Source organism: Lissotriton helveticus, chromosome 1_1 (assembly GCF_964261635.1).
Source record: "Lissotriton helveticus chromosome 1_1, aLisHel1.1, whole genome shotgun sequence".
Classification (NCBI taxonomy): domain Eukaryota; kingdom Metazoa; phylum Chordata; class Amphibia; order Caudata; family Salamandridae; genus Lissotriton; species Lissotriton helveticus.
The window spans coordinates 379,950,533-379,971,706 of NC_136057.1; the positions used below are offsets into that span (position 1 = coordinate 379,950,533).

The 21,174-nt window shown below is 46.7% G+C and overlaps 1 protein-coding gene across 2 annotated transcripts in view; it reads left to right on the forward strand.

The window, feature by feature from the left end:
- The window catches only part of LOC144769598 (sodium- and chloride-dependent GABA transporter 2-like), a 762,140-nt gene that overhangs the window by 227,377 nt on the left and 513,589 nt on the right, over positions 1-21,174 (forward strand). The window lies entirely within an intron of this gene.

Genomic DNA, 21,174 nt, shown 5'->3' on the forward strand with positions numbered 1-21,174 from the left:
TGCTCGGTGTTCTCCTCCGAGTATCTTAGCTGTCAGGGTCCTGGTGGGGGGTTGCGCGGGATATCCAGGTGCTGTTGTAGGACATCGGTGTCAACGTTGTGGTGGTCCATTCCGGCATCATTGATGCAATGTATTATGTTCTCTGCTGCAGGTGTTCTGTGCCCCTCTGCGATGTGAAGGAGAGGTGCGTGTTGCCTTTGTGTTGGCATATATGTTGGCGCATTGTGCTAGTTTGCATGCAGACTGTATGGCGGTGTACATTGTGTCTGTTTGGGGGGATTCCTCTGCCTGCGGGTCAGTTGCTGGTAGTGTTCTGCCACCTCTGTGATGCTGGTCTTGTTTTCCTGTCGTCTGCACCTCATATTCCTCTCCCTCTTCTCCTTGGCCTTCCCCGACCCCTTTGTTCCTTGCTGGTAGTCTGTGGGGGTTGTGGGGTTTGAGTTGGGCTCCGTGCTGGGTCAGGGTACATACATGTTGCTACGTGCTTTGGCTTGTCTCTGGTGTTTTTTTACGGGGTTTTTTGTGGTGCATTGTCCCGCCAGATGGGTGAGAATTGCAAGCCTGTGGCCGGTTTTTGCTACTTTTTTTACCGCCGTTGGCCTCATCACATGTTTTTTTGCGTTCGCGTATCGCATTTCTGCGGCGTGGCGTTGATTTTCACGTGGAAATTTGCTGCATTGTCTGGTATCTATCGCATGCTGCCGCCTTGTGAATTCCACGTTGACACGAGGTTAATTTCCAGTGATAGGCTGCGATGTTGAAAGCTGCGTTACGCTACTCTTGCGGTAGTTATCACACGTTCTTGTGAAAATACCCATTGTCTTTCATGAGATGCAAGAGATATTCTAGCTAGCAAAGAGGGCCACGTGTTTTACAGATCAGGAGCTATTTTAACAGAACTACATCATTTAACATGGTGTTTCCATGTGCCTGTAGCATCGTACACACAGGAAGGTCTACCAAGTATTGAATTCCACCAGACTTTCTAGAAATGAAAGGAGTTGTGCTACATGACAGATGATTTAGGAAGTACAATCTCTTTAGAGAAGTGGAAAAATGAAGAAAGCACACACTTTACAAAAATTCTCTATTACCATTTGAATCAGCTATATTAAACCCCCATTGGAGTGAAGGAAATACATAAACATAGTAGTAATTTTTTATTTGGTGCAGCAAGCTATACGAGATTGGAAACATATTGTCTGTGACTGCAATTACTTTGGTTGTGAATTTATTCTGAATTCGAAGAAATCATAGGTGATTGCCTGGGAGTGGATCCTGGTATATCCCTGTTTGAAAATTGATGACAATTTGTTCAGAATCCATCTATGAACAATGTCATCTTATTTTAGTTCTCTAATACATGAATAATTGACCACTCAGTGGTGTATTTCTACTGAAACCCCCAGGTATTGCGGTTGGTTTAAACACAAACAATCATGTCTCAAAACAAAATTCATTATTCACATAAAGGTTGCAAACAGAATATTTGAGAATGTAGGGTCTTCTTGAAAAACAGATTGACACTCTAGATAATCTCATAGTAAATACTAGAGTGCTGTAGAAAGCCTCAGAAGAAATGGATCTGCTCTGTTTTTTTGTAAATTAATACTGGATACATTGCTATTCATTTTTAAATACACTTGCGCTATTTTAATTTTTTTTGTTTTGGCCTTGATGTTTTTGGCCACTTTGTAGTGTGAGCCAGGGATAATTCAAATTTTCATGTGCCTTTCTATAAAATATAAAATATATAGTTGTTATTTAGTTCACATCCTTAATATTTTTTAAGCAAGCTGTAAAGAGGTAAAGAATGAGAAAGCAGCATAAATTACAACATCCAAATTTGAGGTGTAAATCAGAACTGAACCTGATTTTGCCATTAAATTTATAGGAATGCAACTATGGGGCTGATTATGATCCCGTTTGGAAAGCATTTTACTGCATTGGTTCCGGAATGCTCTCCGGATGACTCGGATCAGGGTAGTCCGACCAAGCAATTTGGATGCATATGGATGCTTCCGGATACGATTCAGCCGGACTCTAATTGACCTCAACGGGAGACTGTGTTCAGAACGATAACACAGGCTGCCCTTAAAGAAAGGGGTGGTTGGGGAAAACCTTGCACCCTGTGGCAGGCACCCCATGGTGCCTGTCACACTGAGTATGGTCTGAAAAGGGGGTCCCTTGGGCACCCTCACAGGTCCAATTTGGAGTGCCCCAGGTGAAGAGGGGCCTGCTACGAGCCCCCAAATACAGATTCCGGCTCACTCGTAGAATTAGTCCATAGAGCTGTACAAAACTGCTCCGAAAGGCTTGACTTGTACAAACGCCTTTCAGAACTGAATCTGTTTTCCAGGCATCGTACTCCGTCGTTCGGAACTGGGTATGATTCAGTCAGAAACAAGGGCTCCGAATTGGATTCGGCAAGCCTGACTCCGATTCGGAGCCCGACATTGAAATCGGGCCCTATGTAAGTCAGCTGCGATTAGGACTTGTCGAGATAGGTACCGCTGTATATTGCTTAATTCTAAAATATAATATGTGCATTCACTTATATTTAAATATCATAACAAATGCTTTAGTGAGGCTGAATGCTCTTGAAAGCCACATTTTTTATAACTAAAGCTAGTAGATAGGTAGAAAGGTAATTCTTGTGGCACATAAGTAATACAGAAAAATTTTAATAATTAGTCAGAATATTTTTTCTGATATATATTAGAAAGGTGATGCTTACAGGTCACCATAATGGCATAATTTTGTTATGGCATAAACTGAAACCATAAAGTTACAATCTGTGAGTTTGCCTGGATTCGGCTCCATTTGGAAGTTGTTTTAATCACTGGGCTCTTTGAGATGGCTGTTGGTCATTTCAGTGTGGACTAGGTTTTCTGTTATTGTAATTGCAAAGACACCACACCTTAAATTAAGAGTTCAAATAATTGTGACTGCTCAAAGTCCTGAATACATTTTTTAAGACAGATGTTTCTTGGAGAACATCATGGTGATAAATAACATGGCTTTCTCAGTCACATCAAACAATTAAAACATCAAGAATTACTGCTTGAAGCTGGGAAGCTATTAGTCTGGCTGGATAAGAGAGACTAGCGAAGTCCCAAAACTAGAGGAGGAGGATGGGCAAGTAGTGACAAATGAAAAACGCAAGGGAGACACATTTCGGTGTCCATCTAGCTGCACAACCTATTAATATGAATTTAATTAATTAAATTCGTAATCAACATTTTTATTATTCCTACATTTTAACCAAATTTGTCCATTCTTTCTTTACTCTTTTTTTCTTCAATCCATTATATCCATTTTCTTTATTCCTTTACCTTTAAAAAAACACAGGGGAATCCTTGTTTCCGTATGCCACGTTTTTATTGCAAGTCACCCAATTCATTATCGCCGTTTTAGCGGCAGTTTCCTGCCGCTAAAGCGGTGATAATTTTATCGCAGTTCTTGATAATATGCCCCTATGAGTTAGCTGGCACAGAGTACTACTGCTATCTGCAGGTTAGGCATGCGCTTTCTTACAATATACCCGGGGTACTACCCTACTAGACTCTTCGCCTTTAGAGGACAGATTGCTGAACGAATATATGCCCGACAAAGCAATATTCCGGACATACAAAAAAACTGATTAACAATACCCCAAACCCCCTTGAACTCCTCAGGCAACACTGGGAGAGAGATGGGCTAGAAATAGACGATAAGGAATGGCAGAAAGCGGTGGCATCCCCAAGAGAGGTGCAGTTAAAAATCCTCCATAGAGTATATTTTACCGGACCAACCCTAGTTAAAATGGGTAAAGTGGAAGTCGGCAACTGTAGATAGAGGTGTGGACTGCTGGGCTCCTTTATACATATAGTATGGGAATGTAAATATATCCAATCTTATTGGGCAAAAATCCTTGATTGCATGAACATAGTACTGGAGGCTACCTTGCGAATGGATGAACATATGGGAGAATTATTTTCACTGTTTTTAACTTAACCAATTGTATTTTTGCCACTTGAATTTTAACTCACTCACCCCTCCTGGGACATATCCTCTGTGTGCAGGCACCCTTCCACGCTGAGAACAAGTGCTGGTAAGGGCGAAATCGCCGCCTTTCCCGCCTAATAATCTCCTCCCGCCCTGATTGGGACACGCCCACTCGAGGCCACGCCCCCTACCCCAAGCTATAAAAAACGAGCTGAATCACAAGCAAGTTAGATAACTTGGACCCTCCTGAGGCGCAGCCGGGAGTAGTAGGAGACAGAATTATTTTCACTGTTTTTAACTTAAACAATTGTATTTTTGCCACTTGAATTTTAACACACACACCCCTCCTGGGACATATCCTCTGTGGGCAGGCACCCTTCCACGCTGATAACAAGTGCTGGTAAGGGCGAAATTGCCGCCTTTCCCGCCTAATAATCTCCTCCCGCCCTGATTGGGACACGCCCCCTCGAGGCCACGCCCCCTACCCCAAGCTATAAAAAATGAGCTGAATCACAAGCAAGTTAGATAACTTGGACCCTCCTGAGGCGCAACCGGGAGTAGTAGGAGACAGAATTATTTTCACTGATTTTAACTTAAACAATTGTATTTTTGCCACTTGAATTTTAACTCACTCACCCCTCCTGGGACATATCCTCTGTGTGCAGGCACCCTTCCACGCTGATAACAAGTGCTGGTAAGGGCGAAATCGCCGTCTTTCCCGCCTAATAATCTCCTCCCGCCCTGATTGGGACACGTCCACTCGAGGCCACGCCTCCACCTATCCCCTCCCAACAAAAATGTGCATGTTCCGGAAGCGCAGCGGACGAGCGCAGCGGGCGCGACGATTGCGCGCCAAAGGCGCGCATAAGGCAAGCTCGTCTGTGCTCGTCCGTGCCGAGACCGGGCCTAGGGCCACCCCCCCTATATCCCAGGCTACAAAACGCAAGCATTACAGCACGGAAACTCTCTTGGGATTAAGACCCCATGGCAGGGATTGCTATCAGTCCCAGTTCCATGCAGAAAACATCCCATTTACCTGTCCCTCCTGTCAATCAACCCTCAAACCTAAGCCGGCCCCAGACCAATCACACGAGTACCGCATGTTCTTGCTCAATTGCAGTTTCCTGCCCAAACACAGGGCAGAGTTTGCGCTTCTGCTGGAAGAACGTTTGCCAGACATTGTTTTCCTGACGGAAACATGGCTGGCCACAGACTCGGACCCGGCGGTAATCACAGCCCTCCCTCCTGGCTTCCAAATCATTCGACAGGACCGACCTGAGGGCAGAGGAGGAGGTTTAGCTATTATCTATAAAGACCAATTTCTCTGTCGAGTAATCCCGGAAACCATCCCGGACTGCGAGAGCTTAGCCTTCAGCCTCGAACTCTCCCCTAACATCCGCTTCACAGGTACTCTAATTTACCGCCCCCCAGGCCCTCCCAAGCAATTCCACAATTTTCTCGCTTCAATTGTGGCGGAACGCGTCAGCACTCCCTCGAACTTCACCCTGCTAGGGGATCTTAACTACCACTTTGACTCCACAACCAATCACATAGCCACTATGCTGGTAGATGACCTAGCAGCGCTGCAGCTAACCCAAATCGTCAGGTCCCCCACTCACGTCATTTGCTGGACCCTGTGTTCAGCAATTGTGCAGATCTTACATCTAGCCCACCAATCCCCCTTCCATGGACTGACCATTTACTAGTCCCCTTCACCTGGACCACATTCAAACCCCCAACCATCAAACCCACAGTACGAATAGCCAGAGCCTGGTCCCGCCTCCCAGTCGATAAATGGACGACCAAACTCGCTAGCAGCCTTCCTCTCCATAACAAGGATCCCTGCCTAGCCAACCAGACATTTGAAGACTGGATCACCCAATCCCTTGACAACACTCTCCCCAAAAGAAAAACCACTCTGAAACGTTCCCACAAATCTGCACCCTGGTACTCAGAGGCCCTTAGGGCAAAGAAAAGCCTATGCAGGAAAGATGAAAGGAAATGGCGTTTGGACTTCTCTCCAATGGAAAAAACCCAATACCGAACGCTACTTAAAGAGTACAAAGAAGAAATCAAAGTTACTCAGGCGGCATATTTTGCTAACAAAATCATTCTAGCCAAATCAAAACCAAGGGAGATTTTCCAAATAGTAAAAAATCTCACCAAGCTACCACCCAGTTTGCCTGAAACCACATCCTCAGAGCACTGCAACAAGGTGGCAGCCTTCTTCCATCAAAAGGTTGACAAAATCTACGCCTCCTTCCCCCCCTTGGCCGCACCCGTCACAGCCTCGACTAACACAGCCTTGGCACACCTTTCCCCACAGACTCCCTCCACACTAGATCACTTCCCCCCCCCTAGATCTGGTATCTCTGGAAACTGTAGCCCGGAAAGTCAAATCTGGCTCCCCCCATGACCCAGCGCCACATGACATTATAATGTCGGCATCTCAGGTCACCCTGCCCATCATTATGGACCTCTTGAATGCCTCCATCTCCTCCGGCACGGTCCCGCCTGGATGGAAACGGGCCATGGTTAAAGCGCTGCTGAAGAAACCCAGTTTGGACCCACTAGACTTCAGCAACTATCGGCCAATCTCCCTACTTCCCTGGCTGAGCAAGGTTTTGGAGAAATACATCAACAGCCATCTGGTCACCTTCCTAGAAACCAAACAACTACTAGATCCCACCCAGACAGGCTTCCGACCCAAGCACGGAACCGAGACCGCCCTCCTCATGGTCACCGAGGAATCCAGAAAAATCTTGGACCAAGGAGGATCAGTGGCAGTGATCCTCCTTGACCTTAGCGCGGCCTTTGACACGGTCAGCCATGACATCTTGCTGAACCGTCTAGCTAATGTTGGTGTCAAGCACAAGGCTTGGCTATGGTTTGAGTCCTTCCTGAAAGACAGATCATTTCAGGTATTCGACGGGGAATCAGTGTCCACCAGCAGACCTTTAAGGTGCGGGGTCCCACAAGGCTCCTCTTTAAGACCGGCGCTATTCAACATTTATATGAGGCCACTGGCTGAGGTTGTTCGTCCGTATGCAGTTAAGATCATCTCCTATGCGGACGACACCCAGCTGGTGGTCTCACTGGCGCAGGAGGCCAACATTCCCATAAGCGGAGAACTCTATAAGTGCCTTGAGGAGGTAAAGAGCTGGATGTCTGCCTCATCACTCAAGCTAAACGGGGACAAGACGGAGCTGATGCTTCTAGGTTCCGCGAACCCAAGCTCCTTCAATTCCCTGTGGCCACCCTGTTTGGGTACCCCTCGAACACCCAAGGACAACATCAGGAGTCTTGGGGTGTGGCTCGACAAAACCCTGTCATTCGACACACAAGCTACCAAACTTTCGGCCACCTGCTTTGGCCTGCTTAAAATGCTCAAAAAAATTCTTCATCTTTTACCCATGGAGGCTAAACAGGTGGCCATCCAGGGTCTGATCCAGTCCTGCCTGGACTTCAATAACGTCCTGTATCTCGCGGCACCAGACTACACACTGCGGAGACTTCAAACAGTGCAGAACTGTGCAGCCCGGACACTGCTCCAGCTCCCACGCCGACAATCCATCAGAGCTGGTCTGACCAGTCTACACTGGTTGCCAGTCCGCCAAAGAATCCACTTCAAAGCCTTGTGTATCGCCCACGAGGCCTTCTGGGACACAGGCCCCATTATCACCCGCGACCTAATCTCTCACTACCATCCAAGTAGAAACCTACGGTCAACCCAGACCTTCATTGCCACCACACCCAGAATAAAAAGAGCCAGATCAGGTGGTAGGACCTTCGCCCATAACGCCTCCAAGCTGTGGAACGCCCTTCCCCTTCATCTGAGAGCTAACTCCATTCCGGAAACAGCTCAAGACTCTTCTTTTCAACTCCCTAATCATCTGTTGGTCCAAAATCTGGGTCACGCTTGGTGGCCGTTAATACTGGCTTAAAACTTCACTTATTCTCAGATGCTACCAAAAGCAAGTTTACATACTTAACAGCATATAACCAATTCACAAAAATGAATTATTGCATTAAAAGCAGTAGGTAATGAGAGAGCTGATGATTTTGGGGGGCCCCCTAACCTAGGGGGAGCACCAAGCAGATGCCTTGAACACAAAGAGCATAAACAAAAAGCACAATTTGTTGAACTTCAGTGGTGATCCCATTATTTTAGGACCACCCCAAGCACAGTTATTGGCAAAAAAACAATCCCAACCAAAGGCCCTGCAAAGCATTATGGGACAAGATTAGCAGTGGCAGTGAATATTATTGTATCCAATATCAAAATAATTCTACAAAGAGCTGCAGTTCCACTGGTCGTCCCTAGATGTCCCTCACAAGTCAAATGCATAGCATTGAAATTATTCTTACATCAAGCTGCAGTTCCACTGGTCGTCCCTAGATGTCCCTCACAAGTGAAATGCAAAACCATTGAAACACTTTCATCAAGCATTTGCATTTGACTCGTGAGGGAAATCTAGGGACGACCAGTGAAACTGCAGCTCTTTGTAGAATTCTTCTTCATATTGTATACTATATAATATTCACTGCCCACTGCTAATTTCATCCCATAATGCTTTGCAGGTCCTTTGGTTGGGAATGTTTTTTTGCCAATAACTGTGTTTGGGTTTGTCCTAAGAGGATGGGACCACAACTAAATCGTTCGATAAGATGTGCTTTTTTGTTTTCAAGGCATCTCTTTGGTACTCTTCCTAGGTTAGGGAGGATCCCAAAATCATCACATCTCCCACTGCTTGCCAATTTTTCAGTTTCACTATTGTGAAAATACTATATGCACTTTAGCATATAAAGATAGTAAAGCTTATTTTCTCATAACTTGTCATGTACAAGAAGGTTTTAGTAATTATTTTGCAATTTTAGCACAGTACAGACAAGTACACAGGGGTAGATTTATGAGGCTCTTGCGCCTCCTTGCGCCGCAACGGCGGCGCAAACAATGCGCCCTATTTACAACGTGACGCATCTAGGAGATGCGTCACGTTGGAAACCCCTGCGCCATAAGGAGGCGTTCCTGCGCAGGCACGCCTCCTAAAAGTGGCTGAGTTGAGTGAAATCTATGAGATTTCACTCAGTCACTTTCTACATCAATTCCTTACGCCTGCTTGAAGCAGGCGTAAGGGTGACGCACCATACATTGAATAGGTGGCCCCTGTGCATTGCAGGAGTCATGTCACACTTGCGACATGACTCCTGCAATGCGCCGCCCGTGCGCCGAGAGATGCGTCACGCATCTTCACTTCCTTGCACATCATAAATGCGGCGCACCATGGGTGGCGGAGCAGTGGCGCACTGTGGCGCATGTTAACTGGCGCATCCCTGGGGATGCGCCAGTTAACATAAATTTGCCCCACAGTGTCTTCAGCTACGTTACGCAGACTATGTGCACTACGCAAAGTCTAACGTGAAGCTACGTGAAGTGCTGCTATGCAAACTACGCCCACAGTTAGTGGCCATGCGGAATATAGCACAAATGGGTGTGGCGGGGGCACCACCCAAGGTAAACTCTTGGAAACATTATATGGACTGGTGCATGTTTCTTGAAAACACTATCTATGTGCACGGGGTGCCTTATAAAGTAGGCCTGGGTGGTAAATTCCATTCCGATCGCGGAATTTGGGTAATTTTGCGTTCCGCGGAGAATGCGAAATTGCTCCAAATTCTGCGATCCGCGACTATGCAAAACGTTTTGCTTGTTCGCGTCCTCAAAATGCGCGTTCACAAGATATTGCTCCCCGAGCACACAAACAGCGATTGTGACCAGTAAAAAAGCATTGCGAACAAGCAATTACGTGTGTTCGCGGAATTTCTGTATGTTCGCGGACATTGTTTACCATTTCGCAGAGATTTGCGTAACGCGATTACGCAAATTCCGCCCACTCCTGATAAAAAGTGGTCCTCCATTTGGAGTAAATGGAATGAATATAGAGGCAATATCTGTGTTCCCCCCATTGTTCCAGAGATAGAAGACCCAAGTGTTCCGTAGTAATTGTTAATTATCGAGATGTATCTAAGTAACCCGCCATAATGACAAGAATTGATTTAATGTTTCTGCCCTCTTTGTTGTAAACTGTGAAGTCGATTCGAATTGATAATAAAAAGAATCCTAAAAAATAATTAATGCTTGATATTAGCCCACTATTTGGTGTATTCACATTTCAGATTGTATTTCATTCATTTTTTTATTTACTAGATATTAATATCAATCTCTTTTGAAATATTTGGATAGAATTGTTTTTGTAACACAGAAGAACCCAATCCACCTTGTTGTAAACATATCCACTTTGTGCCTGATTGCGACTTTGATGGTGTGGCGCTGGGTCCACCCCGCCGCCCCACTGCCAAAGCGGTGGTCACACTGACCGCCAGAGTAGGAGTTTACTCTTGTCCGACGGGATTTTATTTTTCCATTTCTATGGTGGTGCCCTTTAAATGGACATCATAATGGGAGTGCCAAAAACAGTTCCTGCACAGCATGGACTGAAAACTTCATGCTGTGCAAACAAATGATGGACAGATTGCTTAATAAATCATACATTCACCCCCAGTCAACTGATCTGGGTTAAATCCATCGTTCTTTTGCTCACCATGCCATCCCAGTTTAGACCCAGCCATATGCAAATCAGCTCATGGGAACAGTCCAGACTGAACTGCCAAGCCACGTCCTCCCTGGACCGGAATCAGGTATTCTGGGAACAGTTTCTGGGTATTACCCATCATCAGCCAGGCTAGCTTGAATCCAATGGCACAGTGAGCATGGGACCCACTTCTGGGCATACCCATCCCACTTAGGGTGAAAAGTGCTATGCAAACACACAATGGACGGAATGCTGAATAAATCATACATTCATCACAAGTCAATAGATATGGGTTAAATCCATCGTTCTTTTGCTCACCATGTCACCCCAGTTTAGACCCAGCCATATGCAAATCAGTCTTGACCCTGTGTCTCATGGGAACAGTTCAAACCGAACTGCCAAGCCAGGACAGCCCATGACCGGAAACAAGCATCCTGGGACCGGTTTCTGGGTATTACCCAACATCAGACAGGCAAGTTTGAATCCGGTGGCACAGTGAGCAAGGTACCTACATTTGGGCATACCTATCATACTTAAGGTGAAATGTGCTAAGCAAACAAATGATGGACGGAATGCTGAATAAATCATATATTCACCCCCAGTTAAGTGATCTGGGTTAAATCCATTGTTCTTTTGCTCACCATGCCACCCCAGTTTAGACCCAGTCATATGCAAATCAGTCTTAACCCTGTACCTCATGGGAATAGTCCAGACCAAACTGCCAAGCCAGGTCCTCCCTGGACCGGAAAGAAGTACCCTGGAGGTGCAGGAACATCATGTCCACTCTGCAGTCATCTTGCTGCAGACATTGTGCACATGTTTGCTTCCTGCCCTGAGCTTGGCCTGATCAAAAGGGAAGTCGGTGCTATTCTTGAACCCCATTTGGGACAGCAAGTAGAGCTGACTCCCCAACTGATAGTATTGGGGGTAGGCACCTCTCACTTACCGGCCTGGGTTCATACTTTTTTATATGTCGCTATGATAGTGTTTCAACTCTGTTTGCCCACCCATTGGCTTGATCCTGTACCCCTTACGGGGCAACAATGGCTGGGGAGCCTCCTAGCCGTTTATAGGCTAGAAACAGCAGTATACGCCAGAAGAGGGCAAAGATCAAAAGTCAAGGGGATTGGCACGTGGGCTCCTGTGACAAGATGGTTGAAAAATGGTTAGGCGACTGGTTGGAGAAATTAAAGCTTATATGTCTAGTTTTTTTAGGTACCAATTTGGCGCTCTTAATAACTGATTGCCCTTTTTCCATGTCAAAGGCTGAATACGTCACTGTAATATTGTTTATCCTTTTTTGTTCCGTTTTTATTTCTTTTCACAAGGACCAGCCAGGGTGGGGTGGGTGGTAGGTCTCTGGGGTCGGTGCGCGTGGGAATAATGGATATACTGGGATATCGCTACATCCTGTATACTTTTGGGTATTAAAAATCAATAAAGACATTTATTTTTAAAAAGGATTCTGTGCAAAATCTTTTTCCTCTTTCCTTGGAACATGGTAACATTGACTTTCACTCAACTGACACATTTAATGTACTTATAAGTCCACAGTAAAGTGGTACTGTGGTACTTCATATACCCAGGGCCTGTAAATTAATTGCTACAAGTGGGCCTACAGCACGTATTGTGCCACCCGCTAAAATAGAACTTTAAAACATGTCTCACACCTGCCATAGCAGCCTGTACTGCAGTTGTAAAGCTGCTAATTTATCCTGGCAAAATAAACCTTTTGCCAGGCCTAGACTTTCTTTTAATACATATACATCACCCCTAAGGTATGCCCCAAACAGCCCACAGGGTAGAGTGTATTGCATTGAAAAAGTGAGCATGTGTATTTAAGTTTAACATGTCATGGAAGTGACAGGATGGGTGGGGAGCTGCGCTGTTTCTTGTACCACTTGCACTTCAATTGGGGCTGCCACCAGCACACACAAAGAAATATAACACCAGGTTTCTGTGACCCAAGACCTCTCGGAGCCCTGGCAGGGGAAAGATGAAACTTTCCATAACCAGATGTGGGGGTAGCATAGAATGTACCCCTACTTTGAAGGCTGCCACCAGACACAAATAATGGAGCCTTAGAGCATCTCTTCAGTACACTTCTGGACCTGTGGAGGACATCAGAGGGACTGCCTAGACCACCAGAGAAATGCCCTGCTGCTACCAAGGACTGCCCTGCTGCTTCAAGCATGCTATGTACCCTCAGAGGACTAGCCTGCTACTTGGGCCTGCTTTCTGCTTGATCCCACGATTACCAGAGCGACTCCAAGAGCTACTTGCCTGGCCTATTTTTCTGAGCTACAGGGACAAAACACGGACCATCTACCTTGAAACTGCACTTGCATCCTACCTCAAGTGTGTCCTGCCCTCTAAGTGATGCCCCACTGTATTGATTGATTTGTTGAGCCCACTTTAGTTCTCCCTCAGTTTTGGGTATTACACATATTAGGCTGCCTCTTCTTGCAAAGCCACACATATTGTTTTTGTGACATTATTTTAGGAAATTTGCTGAACAAGTTGTTGTGTTATTCAGTGACTTTTCTTAGGATTTAGTCTGCACATTTCGTACAAAGTCATCTAGAGTATATAACAACATGGTGTACTGTTTTCTGCTCTCTGGAGTCTGAGCGCCGAAGCTGTTGTGGATATCGGCGATCTTGCGGTGGAAGAACGTGACGAGGGAGTTGCATAGGTCTTGCGACGGTGTGATGTCCTTTCTGTTGGGATTGGAGAGCTCTTTTACGATGCTGAAGAGTTCCTTGCTGTTGTGTGTGTTGTTGTCCAGCCGTTCTTTGAACGATGTCTTTTTGGTGGTGCGGATCAGCTGGTGGTGTTTGCGGGTGGCGGTCTTGACGGCTGTCATGTTTTCTGTCGTCTGTTCGCGGCGCCAGGTTTTCTCGAGGGTTCGGCAGGATTTCTTCGATTCTTTGAGGTCGTCAGTGTACTATGTTGTTTTCCTGTTACCGGGTTTGTCTGAAGGGTTTTTCAGTGGTACAAGGGCATTGGCGCAGTTGGTGATCCACTGTGTGAGGTTGTGGGCTTCGTCGTTGGTGTCAGTGGTGGTGATTGGTGGGTTCTGGCTCACTGATGGGGTTAGCTGGTCTGCGGTGACTTTGCTCCAGCATCTACGGGGGATCTGTTGCGGGCGTGGTGGGATGTGGTCTTCTTAAAGGTGAAGTGAATGCAGCTGTGGTCGCTCCAGTGTAGTTCGGTGGAGTGGCTCAAGGCAACGTGGCTGCTGGCCGAGAAGATGGGGTCGAGCGTGTGGCCCGCGTAGTGGGTGGGTGTGTTCACCAGTTGCTTGAGTCCGAGGTTGGCGAGGTTGTCGAGCAGGGTGGTGGTGTTGTTGTCATTGTTGTTCTCCAGGTGAAAGTTCAGGACCCCTGGAAGGATGTAGTGTGATGAGGCGAGGGCATACGGGCTGATGAAGTCAGCGATGGCTTCACTGAATTGTGTACGATGGCCCAGGAGTCTGTAGACGAGGGTTCCCTGCGTGTAGATGTTCGGCTGTGGTGAGGGCATCTTTGGAGTTGGTCGTGACGTCGATGGTGTTCCTGTAGCTGATGGCGGTTTCTCCGCCGGTTTGGTTGACGCAGTCCTTTCGGGTGATCTTGTATTCGTCCGGGATGGCTATTGCGATGTCGGGGCCCGAGGAGGTGTTCATCCAGGTTTCTGTGAGGAAGGCGACATCTGGTGCTGTTGTATCGAGGAGGTCCCAGAGTTCAACGGTGTGCTTGTGGATGGAGCGGGTGTTGAGTAGGATGCACTAGAGGTGGTTGTTGTTGTTGCCTGGTCTGGGTGGTGGGATGTAGGTTCGGACGCAGGTGAATTTGCAGGTTTGGCAGGAGAAAGGTTTATGGGTGCGCTTCGGAGTGGCTTGGTAGCAAGCGGCTGGTCAGCCGGTGTTGAGTGCGTGGAGGGTGGTGGTGTTGTATCTCAGTCGGGTTTCTTGGTTTTGGCAGGGGTCAGGGGTTCTGGCGCTGGGCGCGGTACAGGCACGGACGGGCGCAGACGGGCTTGCCTTTAGTGCGCCTTTGGGGTGCTACCAGCGCGGCCGCTACGCGGCCTCAATAAGAATGGTTATGGGAGGGAGGAGTAGCTGGGAGGCGAAGCGGGCGGCGAATGGGGCACCAGGGGGGCGGGGCTGCAGGGAGGCAGCGGCAGGAAGCGCGAGGGAGGGGAGCGGGTGGGGGCCAGGGAGGGGGGGCACAGGGCCCTGGGGCGGAGTGGCAAAGAAATAGGGAGAAAAAGAAGAACAGTAGATGGCATAGTTAGGAAAGGCAGAGCAGTGGCAAAAGGAAAATCAGTCCAAGGTGGAAGAAGTAGGACTGCAACGATCAATGCGAGGGCACGGCAGGCAGCGGGGCAGCAGCACAGGGGGACTGCGTGGTGGCTGAGGGGGTGACCTACCTGGTGACAGGGTCAAAGATTGCTCCCTTCACCACCGCGCGGCCTCCATAAGAAGGGTTCTGGGAGGGAGGCACAGCTGGGAGGTGGGAGGAGGGCGGCAAATGGGGCACCAGGTGGACGGGACCACAGGGAGGCAGCGGCAGGAAGCACGAGGTAGGGGAGCAGGTGGGGAGCAGGGGGGGAGGGCACATGGCCCTGGGGCGAAGTGGCAAAGAAATAGGGAGAAAAAGGAGAACAGTAGATGGCACAGTTAGGAAAGGCACAGCAGTGGCAAAAGGAAAATCAGTCCAAGGTGGAAGAATTAAGACTGCAACGATCAATGCGAGGGCACGGCAGGCAGCGGGGCAGTGGCACAGGGAGACCGTGTGGTGGCTGAGGGGGCAACCTACCTGGTGACAGGGTCAAAGGTCACTAACTGTGGGCAATTAACTCCGCTCAGCTAGAGGAGGTTGCAGAGATTTATTAACTACGCATTACATTGAAAACATGAAATTCATGCAATAATTCAACTCCACCACATTGCTGAGTTAGATTCAGCACCCCAATGCATTGATAAACAAACATTCACCCCCAGGCACAGATCCGGGTTGAAGCCATAGTTTTTTGTTCACAGTGCAACCCCAGTTTGGTCCCAGCCGTATGCAAATCAGTCTTGACCCTGCTCACCCTGGAAACAGAGACAGACCAGCCCATATCGCCAGACCAGACCCTCCCTGAACCAAAAACAAGTATCCTGGGACCAGGTATCATCCAGGCTAGCTTGAATCCAGTCAATACACCAAAACAGCTGCGAGTACTGATAGTTATTCACCACTTCACTCATACCAATCACACGTGACACTCATAGTGATTGAAAATTAAATAAATATTTTTATTTTTATTTCCACAGTTGAATTTGTTTGTATATGTATATATTTTTTGGGGAAAACAATTAATTCATGTTATTATTTTCATGAATGTTTCAAATGTTTTAAGACCAAAAAAAACTTTACAAGCACATAACACCAACTTTGACAATTGCAACAAGACAAAACATTACATTTCAGATAAAAACGTGTTTTCACAATACGAGCAAGCTCAAATTCCATCAACTACTAAAGAAAGAAAGAAACAAAAGTAGAGAAACCCATGGGAAAGGTTATGGAAAAACAATACTATATGTGGAATACAACAGAAACCCAGGGAGAACTTAGGCCAAACAGTTTTGTATTCAGGTCATTTGAAACTCAAATTCATTAATTGTTATACTATATTTAAGACCTGATACTCCAAATTCATAAGACAATACTTGTTTGGACCTAACAAAGGTCAAAGCGTTTCAAACCCAAATAGTTTTTTCGGGTTATCCTCAGGACGTGGAAAATTAGCTTATGCTCTTTATCCTGGCACCCAGTGTGCCACTTGACGCTTTTGCCACTACGAACTTTGATTCAAATACCACTTGCTTTACGATATTTTCTAAGCCTCTAACAACTTCTTCAATAAAACAACAAGTGTGGCTCCAACAGTCGACCTCATGGTGTTACCATGGTGTCTCAAAGACCGAACTCCGTTTTTCCGTTAGACTGCCGTGCATGGTTCTCAGTCTCACCATTTTCATTTATCAGCAACGTCTGGTCGCCTGTCTCTCAGGAAAAAGCCTCACTTGAATCCAGTGGCGTAGCGAGCATGGGACCCACTTCTGTGCATACCCTTCCCACTTAGGGCGGCTATAGCAACACAAAAAGATGCATCAAGCATCCATCCCCAGTTGTAGATCTGGATTAAATGATTTAATCCAGATCTACAACTGGGGATGGATGCTTGAAACAATGGATTTAACTTAAATCCATTGTTTTTTTGCTCATCATGCCACCTCAGTTTGGTCCCAGACATTTGGAAATCACTTTTGACCCTGCTCCCCATGGGAACACTCCAGCCTGAACTGCCAGGTGAGGCCAGATCCTCCATGGACAGGAAAAGAATATACTGGGAACGGTTTTTGGGTATCACCCTTCATCAGCAAGGCTACCTTGAATACAGTGCCATTGATGGGACCCACGTCTAGCTATACCATTCACACTGAGGGTCACTATAGCAACACAAAAAGATGATAGACGGAATTGTGAACATTGTTAAACATTCGTGCCCAGATCTATGTTAAAGCCATAGTTTTTTTGTTCACTATGCCACCATGCCACCCCAGTTTAGACCCAGCCATATGCAAATTAGTCTAGACCCTGCTCACCCTGGGAAACAGTTCAGCCCAAACAGCCAGACCAGATTCTCCATGGACCGGAAAACTAGTATCTTTTGACCCTCCTCCCCATGGGAACACTCCAGCCTGAACTGCCAGGTGAGGCCAGGTCCTCCATGGACCAGAAAAAAGTATACTGGGAACGTTTTTTGGGTATCACCCTTCATCAGCAAGGCTACCTTGAATACAGTGCCATTGATGGGACCCACTTCTAGCCATACCATTCACACTGAGGGTCACTATAGCAACACAAAAAGATGATAGACGGAATTGTGAACATTGTTAAACATTCATCCCCAGATCTATGTTAAAGCCATAGTTTTTTTGTTCATCATGCCACCATGCCACCCCAGTTTAGACCCAGCCATATGCAAATCAGTCTAGACCCTGCTCAGCCTGGGAAACAGTTCAGCCCAAACAGCCAGACCAGATTCTCCATGGACTGGAAAACTAGTATCCTGGGAATGGTTTTTGAGTATCATCCAGGCTAGCTTGAATCCAGTGGCATAGTGAGCATGGGATCCAGGTCTGGCATACCTTTCCCACTTAAGGTGACTATAGCAACACAAAAGGATGATGGATGACGGAATGCTGAACATTGTCAGACATTCTTCCCCATTCATAGATATGCTCATCCTGTTGTGTTTAATATGTTCCCACTAACTGGGCAAGGATATGCCCAGAAGTGGGTCCTTTGCACGCTGTGCCACTAAATTCAAGCTAGCCTGGCTGATGAGGGGTGGTACCCCATAGCCAGTCCCAGGATGCTTGTTTCCGGTCCAGGGAGTACCTGGCCTGGCAGATCCAGTGATTGCAGCTTATCTGCTTCATAATAGACTACAATAGTTTCAATAAATGCATTGTAAACTTTCTTTGTGTCTTTCTTTTGTTTACTAAGGCCATGCATGACTGAGAAACGAAAAGTGATGATCTGTTTCCACTGTTCCCTTGGGGACTAGAGGGTCATGTTGTAAGTTGCCAAAATCACCTGCTACTCTGTGAAGGTTAGGAGTTCAGGGGAGGCACTGTGAGCTAACCAGGTTTTGGGCAGACAGATTCCGACGAAGTAGAGTGACTCAACCCCTACATTCTGATGCCCTGTCATCCCAATGCACAGTACTGCTTTAACAACAGAGCCCCTGCAACACTGCCAGTCCTGGATCAATGCAAGTGGTGCTTAATGCCTAGACTTGAAACCCCAAACTTGAAACCAGTCCCAGAATGCTTGTTTCCTGTCCAGGGAAGACCTGGCCTGCAGATCCAGTGATTGCAGCTCATCTGCTTCATAATAGACTACAATAGTTTCAATACATGCGTTGTAAACTTTCTTTGTGCTTTCTTTTGTTTACTAAGGCCACGCATGACTGAGAAATGAAAGGTGATGATCTGTTCCATTGGGTACTAGAGAGTCTTGTTTTAGGTTGCAAAAATCACCTGCTACTCTGTGAAGGTTAGGAGTTCAGAGGAGGTACTGTGAGCTAACCAGGATCTGAGCAGACAGATACTGACAAGGTAGAGTAACTCATCCCCTAAATGTTGATGTCCTATCGTCCCAATGCACAGTTATGCTTTACCAACAGAATCCCTGCGGCACCACCAGTCCTGGACCAGTGCAAGTGGTGCTAAATGCCCAAACATCTAAAAACTGTAACTTTTGACTTAAAACATTTTCCACCAAAAAGTGTCCTGAGAACCGACAGGAGACTGAGAACCACTTTCTTGCTGATCTGCATGAGGTACATCGCTGTTCGGCCGGGATGCATGGTAGCTTCCACTACGTTCTTCTCCCCAGCAGCAAATCCTTTAAGCATGACCTCTCAGAAAAGCTACCCTCCCTCGTGGAGTCCTTGTCAGCTTCGTCCCGCTGAGGATTTTCAACTTCTAGAAAAAGGGACAAAGTCCAAAGGCAGAAATCTGCACCACAACTCCATCCAGTGGCTATCCGACGATGATGAAGACCCCTAATCGGACACGGCCAGAAGCCTTGCCCTGTTAAACTTTAACTGCTCTGGAACTTTTCTTAAACAAACATTCTACGTTTTAAGGTAAGCCTCGACCTGGCCCAATCTACCTCTTGTAGTTGAACTGTGCTTCATCCCAGTCAGTCTTACCTTTTGACTTTTCTTTGATCTCGCATGACCAGATACCTACGGTTGGAGCCTTGATCTTTTAGGCACTATTTTTCACTTTAAACTTTAAAAATGCATAACTATGGTTTTACTAATTGGATTTCATTCATTTTGGTGTCATTCCATTTATTAAATTTTACTATAGTTCTCTAAATTGGTTTATACCATGCTACTAGAGGGTTAAATACAGGTAAGCAAAGTGACTTTTGTGGTTCATTATGACCAGGATTGAGGTTGTTTACCTCACTTAACAAAGACCCCCATTTCTAAAACCTATTATGTAGAAGATGAAAGATTTTGTAGCACTTTCAGCAAGAATAGTTTAGCATTTTAAAGTAGGTACAGAAATGTATATCTTGGGGCTGATATATAGCTTGACGGTATGTATACTCCATTGCAATGGCAAAGGAGTACACATGCCTCCTTGATAGAGGTCCACTAGACAAATTTTAAAGTAGGCAATACTTAGGTTTAATCATGGCGTAAACTACTCCCTTTCCCCTGTGATTGAAGACTTCCGACGGCCCTGAGGAGTAAGGGCTGTCAGAGGCACACTTCTAATTCCACCCACCAAATTTGGATGAGCCAAATTAGTCGTCAGTTTTCGGCGGCCATCACCACCAAGAAAGACCTAACAGTAATAGGTAGTAGGGGAGCCACTTCGGTGTTAAGGGCATTTTCCACCGTGAAGACTATGAGTCCCAGGGGGCCTGCAACGCTGACCACACCTGAGTCTGCTTGACGGCTGCTGGGACTGGCGCATACAAAGCGCCTCGTCGCTTCCGTGCGCGGAACGCGCACGGACGTGCGCCGGGCGAAGCCTGGGCCAAGGGTGGGCCCGTTTAAGCCCGTTGTAGCCCGGAGGAGACCAGACCGGGTCACCCCTTTAACATCGCCCACTCGGCCCGTACCAACATCAGCTGTGAGTACTAGTAGCCTTTGCAATAATGTTGGGGAAATGGCCGGGCGGAAAGGACGGAGTAAGAAATCACTAATGGGGGGTTACGTGGCCGGGACTCTAGACAAATTTATTACAAGGGCCACGAATGTTCTCGAGCATGAAATATTCTTAACGGAGCGACGCCTTTCGCAGGACTTGCTAAAAGATCTTCTTTGGGTGAATTGGCGGGCACCCGTACACCCAAGCGCATACCACTCACACCCCAAATTATTGTTAGTGAGGGGAGCGTGATTGGAAGTCCTAAACAAATAGCTCAGTGAGTAGGGAAACTCGCCACAACTGGCGAGCTTCAATCACTGGATGTCTCGAGCGATGAGTCGGTGACTGTAGCTGAAAACAACAAAGTGGCTTCTGGTAACGAAGGGACAAGCCACAGACAGCTACGCGGGTGTCTTGAAGGAGCAGTCCCTTAAAGAAAGCGAGGTGGTGCTGCCTCGTGTGGGAGGAAACCTAAGCTTCCAAAGCTCAACAATGATATTGACCATGTCACTCCGGCCCCCACTATGACAGAAAGTGGTCAGTCCGACACACTGATAGTAGTCCTCCCTACAGTTGACACCAATTGCCCCGATCAACCACCAGAGGAGGATGTATTCCTGTCGAAACTGGGGGCACTCTTGAAGCAACTTTTACATCCTCTAGAGGGGGGACTATCACAAATTGAGCAGAGGCTGTCTAAAATTGAAGTGAGCATGGACACGATAAAGGGTACCACGGTAAACACCACCCAAGATAGACAAAAAATGTTAGAGAAAGGTTACCATCAAAATCTAAAATGTTGATGCCCACGAATTCTCTTGCTCCTGCGAGTAACCCATCACCCATACTTTCTGCCAACCTGCCAGAGGACAATAC